This window comes from Callithrix jacchus, chromosome X (genome assembly GCF_049354715.1).
Source record: "Callithrix jacchus isolate 240 chromosome X, calJac240_pri, whole genome shotgun sequence".
NCBI classification, from domain to species: domain Eukaryota; kingdom Metazoa; phylum Chordata; class Mammalia; order Primates; family Cebidae; genus Callithrix; species Callithrix jacchus.
Window position 1 is genome coordinate 83,493,115 of NC_133524.1, and position 8,203 is coordinate 83,501,317.

The following is an 8,203-nucleotide window of genomic DNA, read 5'->3' on the forward strand; positions in this document are numbered from 1 at the left end:
AGTATATTTTTATTATAATAATGTAACAGATCTGTACAAGTTTCATATTAATGGCATGGTTTGGAGGGGATGTGTTCTTTTTTTGGGTCCACGAGGGGGCGTAGTTTTAAGGGCAAAAATTTCCCAGCACCATGCCCCCCTCCCATCTCTCTCCATCCGGGAGATTCAATGGTTTATGTTTGAATTTCGAGGGTGTGGGAAGAAACTAACGGTCAATTACCCCAGCAGAAGTTTAAAGGAACTCCTTTCATTGGCCAGAGGAACTTGGGAAGGTAGGAATTTCTCCCAGGACAAATTCCCTTGCTCCTTCACCCACGCCGGATTTCCAGCTCTCTGGAATCCCCTCCCACATGGTGGGAGCTCCCTTTCCCCTCTGGGATTTCCCCTCTGGAATCCCCTTTCACACTCTTCATAGAAGTCTTTCTCTTCTCCTTTTCTTCTCTTTTCTCTACCTAAATAAAATCACCTTTCTGCAACCCTTCTTAGGTCCAATATTTACTTTTACAAGCAGGCGGCACACCTGCAGTGGTTCCATCGCTTATTCTTCAAGTGATTGGAGGCCAAGAACCCACAGCCTTCTCTCTGGGGAGCTGTGCCTCACCAGCACCCAAAAAAAAAACCCGGTTACAGTTTGACTTGCTGAAATGTTAAATGTTATGCCAACAGAATTTTGCATGTAATCTAATAAATATTAGTGTAATATCACTAAAAGAGGACCTCAATTTTTGTAAGCAAAATTACAAATTGGTCATTGCCTTTCATCTGTAAGCTGTTTGACTCCATTAGAGATACTAATAGAATAAGAAGTAGTGTCACGGTAGCTGAGGTAAGAGTAATATGGGAAATGTTCGTTAACAACAATCACGCAAATTATAATTGTGAGAAAATGTGCAAACGCAAATATAAAGTGAGTGTAACTTTGGATATACCACAACTAAAAGGAAAGAAAGAAAGAGAAAGAAAGAAAGAAAGAAAAAGAAAGAAAGAAAGAAAGAAAGAAAGAAAGAAAGAAAGAAAGAAAGAAACACACTTCAGTTTAGAAATGCTCTCGAAGTTATTCTTTATATATCCTTTCATACACGCACATGCTCCTCTACTGTATTTTCTATTGTAAGCCCTTTGTTTCCTATTTGAGAAACTCTGATGGTTAATTTTATATATCAACATGACTAGGTTGAGGGATGCCCAGATATCTGATTTAACATTATTTCTAGGTGCTTCTGTCAATGTGTTTTTGAATGAGACTAGCATTTGAGTTGGAGGACTAAGTAAAGCAGATGGCCCTCCTCAATGCGTGGAACCATCATCCAGTCCACTGAGGGTCTGAATAGAACAGAAAGGTAGAGGAAGGTTGGATTCACCCTCCCTCTGCTTGATCTCTTGAACTGAAATGTCAGTCTTATGCTGCCTTCAGAACTCCTGGTCCTCAGGCCTTCATACTCTAACTGGAAACTACATTGTAAGCTCTGCAGCTCTCCAGCCTTTGCCCTACACCATCAGCTTTCCTGGGTTTCCAGATAGTGAGACTTCTCAGCTTCCATAATTTCATGAACCAATACCAACTTAGGATAAATATCTTGATCTATCTGTCTATACTTACCTACCTACATGTGCCTTCGGTTGTTTCTGTTTCTTTGAGAATACTCATACAGAAACCATCAAACAGCTTCTACAATAAAAATGTTTTATGTGAACCATGAATTATCACTCATATTTTTCCTATAATACAAATTCATAAGTTTTCTGAGTTGTCGTTTAATGGGTCCAACTTACAGTAGGCCTTCAGCTTCTTCAGTATCTTTTATCTTACAATGTTTTGTTTTGTTCGTATTGATTATCTTTGACCTGCAACTTCCTAAAATATTTTGTAGTGTCTTTATTCAGCTCTTCCTTTTCTTCTGTTTCTCATTTTATCTTTCCCCAGTCACATGCACATTTCTTTTTCCTCCCATTCACTGAACATGTTTTGAGGTCCTATTATATACCAAGATGAATAATAGAGATGAGGGGTTATGATGGAAGAGACGGACACACAGAGATGTTTTGTAATACCAGAAATAGAATAAGTATGATAAAAATATAAATGAAATAGTATGAAACTACAGAATAAAAATTGATTTATCCTGCCCAGAAGAATAGGAGAAGACATCTAGGAGACAGTGGTATTTGAGCTGTAACACATAGGCTAAACGCATGGTAGAATAATGTCTAATTTCTAATGTACATTAATTTTAAAAACTAAATGCAATGAAGTGTATTTATAATATTATAATTGACACCATTTCTTAAAGGGTTATTGTGTTAGACACTATGTTAGGTATTTTAAATATATTATCACTAATCTTTTGAACAACATTACAAGGAAAATATCTTCATTTCACAGATTAGGTAGCTGACATTCAGAGAGGTCCAAAGAAATTTGAAATGTTTTCTATGTTGAACTCCATCATGTATAACTAACTTTTAAAAGGTCATTTATTGACTACACATCCTATCTGTACAGTTTGAATATATTTTGGCTTCCCAAAACCTTTGATGCAAACCTCAACTCTTGCAATGGTTTTTACAAGAGTTCCAATCATATCACACATATCATTGTTTGCCTTTGTTTACTTTTTTGGTTTTGAGTTTTTCTGTGCATTTATGGAAACACGGGAAGGAAGGTTCACATTGCGCATTGAATAACACTGAGTGACAAAAATCCCAGGTGAGCATGTGTCTCCTTACAAGTTTCCCTGGTTGCACCATCAATATGTGTGCATGTGAGGAGGGGAACATGGGGTGAGGGGGTTCTATTGCCTCTTTCCATCTCGCTTTCAGTCTTTCTTCTTAGTGTTTATTCTTGCTGACTTGGATCTCCTTTGATCAAAAAAAAAAAAAACCAGAAACCTGTCAATTCAATATGACTCAATCACGACTAGTGTGTAAATGTGATCAGCGCAAGATTTAAACTTATCACTTTCTCCTTCCCCTTTTATCTTCAAAACTGATTCCATCAGCATTGTCTTGATACCTTCTTGGGGGTTCTGGAGCACTTAGCTGCTTTCCATGCACCATGTTGAGGTATGCATGACGTATTCAGACTACCTTCAGGTCTGCCTTCCTAAATATCTCCCACTGCCACTGCTAATCTACCGCCAAGGCACATCCCTATGAGATTAAGTTTTCAGGATACCACACCTTGGGAAGCTAGACAGTGGTCTCCTATGCTCTGGGTCCTACCCTCCAAAAAAATCCCTTACTTATTGGCTGATGATACAAACTTACGTTCTCAGCTTTGGCTTCATATAGAAGTTTTAGAATCCCAAGATAAATTTATTCACCAATCATACTTGGTTGGCTCTTACAAATTTAAATTCACTTGCCCTGAGATTATTTTGTCTGCTGTTTTAAAACCTACTCAGCAACTCAGTTGATGTCTTTGTTCAAAAATAAGACCATCCTGCAAGCAAAGGCAGAGCATATAGGCATATAGAGATCTATTTCTGTCATCCAGTTAGTGGGAAAGAGCAATGGATACAAGAAAGAGGGGAAGTGGAGATGAAACATCTCAAAAAAATTAGCTCACAATATTTTTCATGCACATGCTCAGGAGCTCAACAAACAAAGATCCCTAGGTTCAGTATTTGCCCTCCCTAGAAAGGAGTAGGAAATTAGAAAAAATAATAATCATTGCTGTTTACACAATAATATGCTAATAATATCGAGACATGACTTGAACTGCTATTCATTTACTGGAGAAAACAATGAAAAAATTACATAATGCATATACATTTTCACATGCGTTCCACTGGAACTCTCTATATTTGTCAATTTCCATGAACAAGGCCATGAGAAACATTAGTACAAATTGGGTTGCCTATTCTATGCTCCTAGAGTGTAGGTTCCATGAGGGTAAATATTTTGTCTGGTTTTTTTCCCACTGTTTTTAATCCTTGTTGCTTAGAATAGGGTCTGGAAATAGTAAGAAGTCAATAAATATATGTTGCATGAATTAATACCGGAATTTAAATTTATAGCTAATAACCTGGATTGTATTTTGTAAGGCCCACACAGTTTAGACAACAACAGCAACATGACCGCTACCATTTACAAAAGAGTATTTGCTAATAATTGTAAATTGGAGGATTTCATGTAAAAATATAGATTTTCATGCCTTATTAAAATCTAGGGGCATATGGCAACACTGGATCTGTATTCCCATGTGACATCTGAATTGAATAGCATATTTGCTTTCCAGTTTATCACAGTCCCCACTGGTCCTTTGTCTCAAATAGCCCACTTCCTTCATTTACATTACCTGCCAGACCTCTGTAGTATTGAGTTTATAATTTCTTCTTTACACACACATATATACACATAATCCTTATGTTAATATAGCTATCTATCATTTGACAGGATGAAACAAATAGCTCATCAAGAAATATATATATTTTATCTATTTTGTGATTTATTATTTTTGAAATTTGGAGGTACAAAACTTGTCTCCAAAAAGTAAAAAAAAGCTTCTCATGTAAGGTTTAAAAAAATCCACAAAAATATTCTCTATTATTTACCGATAGGACTTCCTAATTGTTTGAATCCTTCCCAAAGGGCTTTGCTTTCCAAAATCTTCAAGAAAGAGAAAAACATGATGCCCACTTACCTCCCCTGAAAATTTTCCTCAGAAGAGTCATTTTTCACTTGCCCCTAATTTCTTTCAGCTCTTAAATCTGTCAGCTTATTTATTCAGCATGTTCTATGGAGGCATCTTATTTGTTCCACACACTTTACTGAGTGCCCTTGAAGTTTTCTGAGACTCTTTCTTCAGAACATTATGGTGGAAAAAAAAAGGGCATGGTGAGTGGGGTAAGATGTAAGCTCACAACTTACTTTTCTCACAGACTTTATGATGATGCATTTCTATCAGACAGAAAATCAAACTCAGACTCCTTGAAGTCTAAAGCAGAATTTATTGACTTGTATAACTGTATCAATGTCAACATCATTAGAAGTCCACAAACAATGTCATTAAAAGTCCACTTCACTCTATTTTTCTTTCTTTTTTTTTGAGACAGAATCTCGCTCAGTCGCCAGGTGCCAGGCTGGAGTGCAGTGGCACGATCTCGGCTTATTGCAACCTCCGCCTCCTGGGTTCAAGCAGTTCTCCTGCCTCAGCCTCCCGAGTAGCTGGGACTACAGGCATGCGCCACCATGCCAGATAATTTTTGTATTTTTACTGGGTTTCACCATGTTGACCAGGATGGTCTCTATCTCTTGACCTCGTGATCCACCGGCCTCAGCCTCCCAAAGTGCTGGGATTACAGGCGTGAGCCACTGCGCCCAGCCTTTGTGGTTTCTCATGATTTAAAATAGAACCTTTATTTCTTTTTTTTTCTCAGTGCTTTATATTCATACTTTCTGTCACATATTTCCTATATTCTTGTGGTAGACCTGGATAGGATAAAGGAAGGAGCCCCCGGAAAGGCCTTTCCCAGGATAAAGGCCTAGGATTTAGTGCTTAAATAACATGACAAATAAGAAAGTCGTAATTGGAGATTGGCATATTATATTTTCCTCTTTCTACAACTGCCTTAGGGCACACTTTTAAAGTCTGTATTTTGTTTTAGAGGTTCTCAAAACTAAAATCGTACCTAAATCACATTTTTATAGTGTTTGGGAGAAAAAGTCAACAACAGGAAAAAAATACTATCATGTTTATCATTTAAATTTTCCAGACTTTTGAGCCTAAAGTCAAAATCTATGGGGTTTAGGCAGAAAACTTACTGGAGCGTACCGGGGAAAGAGTTGCACGTGAGCTAGAAAGACTACCATTACTCTCCTGGATATGGGTAACTGGTTCCAACTCAGCTGGAATCTGTATCTAATTCTCAAGGGTTCTATTTGTTGTTGTAGGCCAGGATAGTAGTTTCTTCAGAAAAGAGGAATATGATTCAGAAAGGGAGGCAGAAACCAAATTAAATTGAAATTACATGTGGTTATAAGAGAAAAAGAATGCAGCTGATAAAATAAAAACGCAGGCACCTGTGAATCTTGCTTCAGGCCTACTGAACTTGGGTTTCAGGGTAAGAGTGCTCAAGCTTAAGCATGCATCAAAATCACCTGGAGAATGTGTTAAACCAAAGATTCCTTGTATAAAGAAAATGTTGTGTACATACACAGTGGAATGCTATTCAGCCGTAAAAAAGAATGAAATTTTGTCATTTGCGGCAACATGGAAAAGCTTGAAGTATATCATGTTATGTGAAGTAAGTCATTTTACCAGGGGCTCTATTTCTACCAGAAGATGGGAGTTTGTGTGTAACTAGTCTTGTTGCCATCATCTATTCGTTCTCAAAGTGAAGACCCAAGAACAGCAGCATCAATGTTCCCTGGAACTCTGTAGAAAAAATTTCAGGCAAATTATTAGTCCCCACCTCAGATTTATTAAATCAGGAATCTTTTTTTTATTTTATTTATTTTTTTAATTATTATTATCTTTTTTGAGACAGAGTCTCACTCTGTCGCCAGGGGCCAGGTTGGAAAGCAGTGGTGCGATTTCCGCTCACTGCAACCTCCGCCTCCTGGGTTCAAGCAATTCTCCTGCCTCAGCCTCCTTAGTAGCTGGGACTACAGGCCTGCACCACCACACCCAGCTAATTTTTGTATTTTAGTGGAGATGGGGTCTCACTATGTTGGCCAAGACGGTCTCGATCTCTTGACCTCATGATCCACCCGCCTCGGCCTCCCGAAGTACTGAGATTACAGGCGTGAGCCACCGTGCCCGGCCTAAATCGGGAATCTTTATATATTTTTAAATAATTTTTAAATTAACATATAATAATTATACATATTTATGGAGTACAGAATGATATTTCAACACTTGTATACAATACGTAATGATCAAATCAGAGCAATTAGCATATCTATCACTTCAAATATTTATCATTTCTTTCTATTATGAACATTCAAAATCCTCTCTTCTAGCTATTTGAAATATACAATAAATTACTGTAATTTTGTATACATTAACCAACTTCTCCCTCTCTTTTCCGCTTTACCCTTCCTAGCCTCTAATAACCACAGTTCTACTCTACTCTTCTATGAGCTCAACTTTTTTTACTTCTCAGATATGAATGAGCCCCTGGTAAAATGACAGACTTGTTCTCTTCCTCCTGTTTTAGGAGCAGGAGAGATTAAATCTGCAGTTTGAAGATCACAATATCTAAAACTTGTTAGGGCAGAGTAAGTGGGAACTGACATCTGAGCAGTGGTGTGCTGGAGCCTGCCCTGCCCATGCTAGCTCCCAACAGCCAATGTCCACATCTCTTCCCAGGTCCATGTTCAGTGGTATCAAGCTAGTAACTTGAATTCGGCCTTAGTGGGAGATTTGCACCACACATATTTACCAGCATTCTGCTGCCTGCAAGTGATATTGAGTGCTGATATGTGCATCAGATAAGATACTCTACATACCCTAAAACCCACAGACCCCATTTTTTTTCTTTTTCTTTTCTGTTTTTTTTTTTTTTTTTTTTTTTTTGAGATGGAGTCCCACTCTGTCGCCCAGGCTGGAGTGCAGTGGCAGCAGCCTTGGCTCACTGCAGCTTTTGCCTCCTAGACTCAAGCAATTCTTCTGCCTCAGCCTCTCAACTAGCTGAGTTACAGACACCCACCACCACGCCTGGCTACTTTTTATACTTTTAGCAGAGATGAGATTTCCCATGTTGGCCAAGCTGGTCTTGAACTTCTAAACTCAAAGTATAATTACTGTCTATCTGGCTCTTTCCTATATCATATGTCTTGAAATTTAGAAACAGTGTGGGCATGTACTGCTCCTTAGGTTAATGTTTCTTCATTTCTAGATACAGAGTTCATTGGCTTCACTTTGCATGTCTCTTTAAAGAAAAAACTTGTACTATCTGGGAGAAACAGTCTTCAAGGAAAGAGGTTGAAAGGTGCTTAAAATATTTACATTTTAACAGAAACAGTAAATACATGTTAATGTCAAGAAGAAAGCTTTTTAACATAGTTTAATTTAGTCAATTGTCCTGGTTTCTTTTATACAGAGTGACACTTTTTAAAAAAAGCAATTACTTAATCAGCAATCAGCCTTAGGTATAGTAGGTATTTCAGAAGTAGGCAATGGAAATGAGGATGAGTGGGTTTTGTTGTTGTTGTTGTTGTTTGTTTTTGAGATAGAGCCTTACTCTGTAGCCCGGGT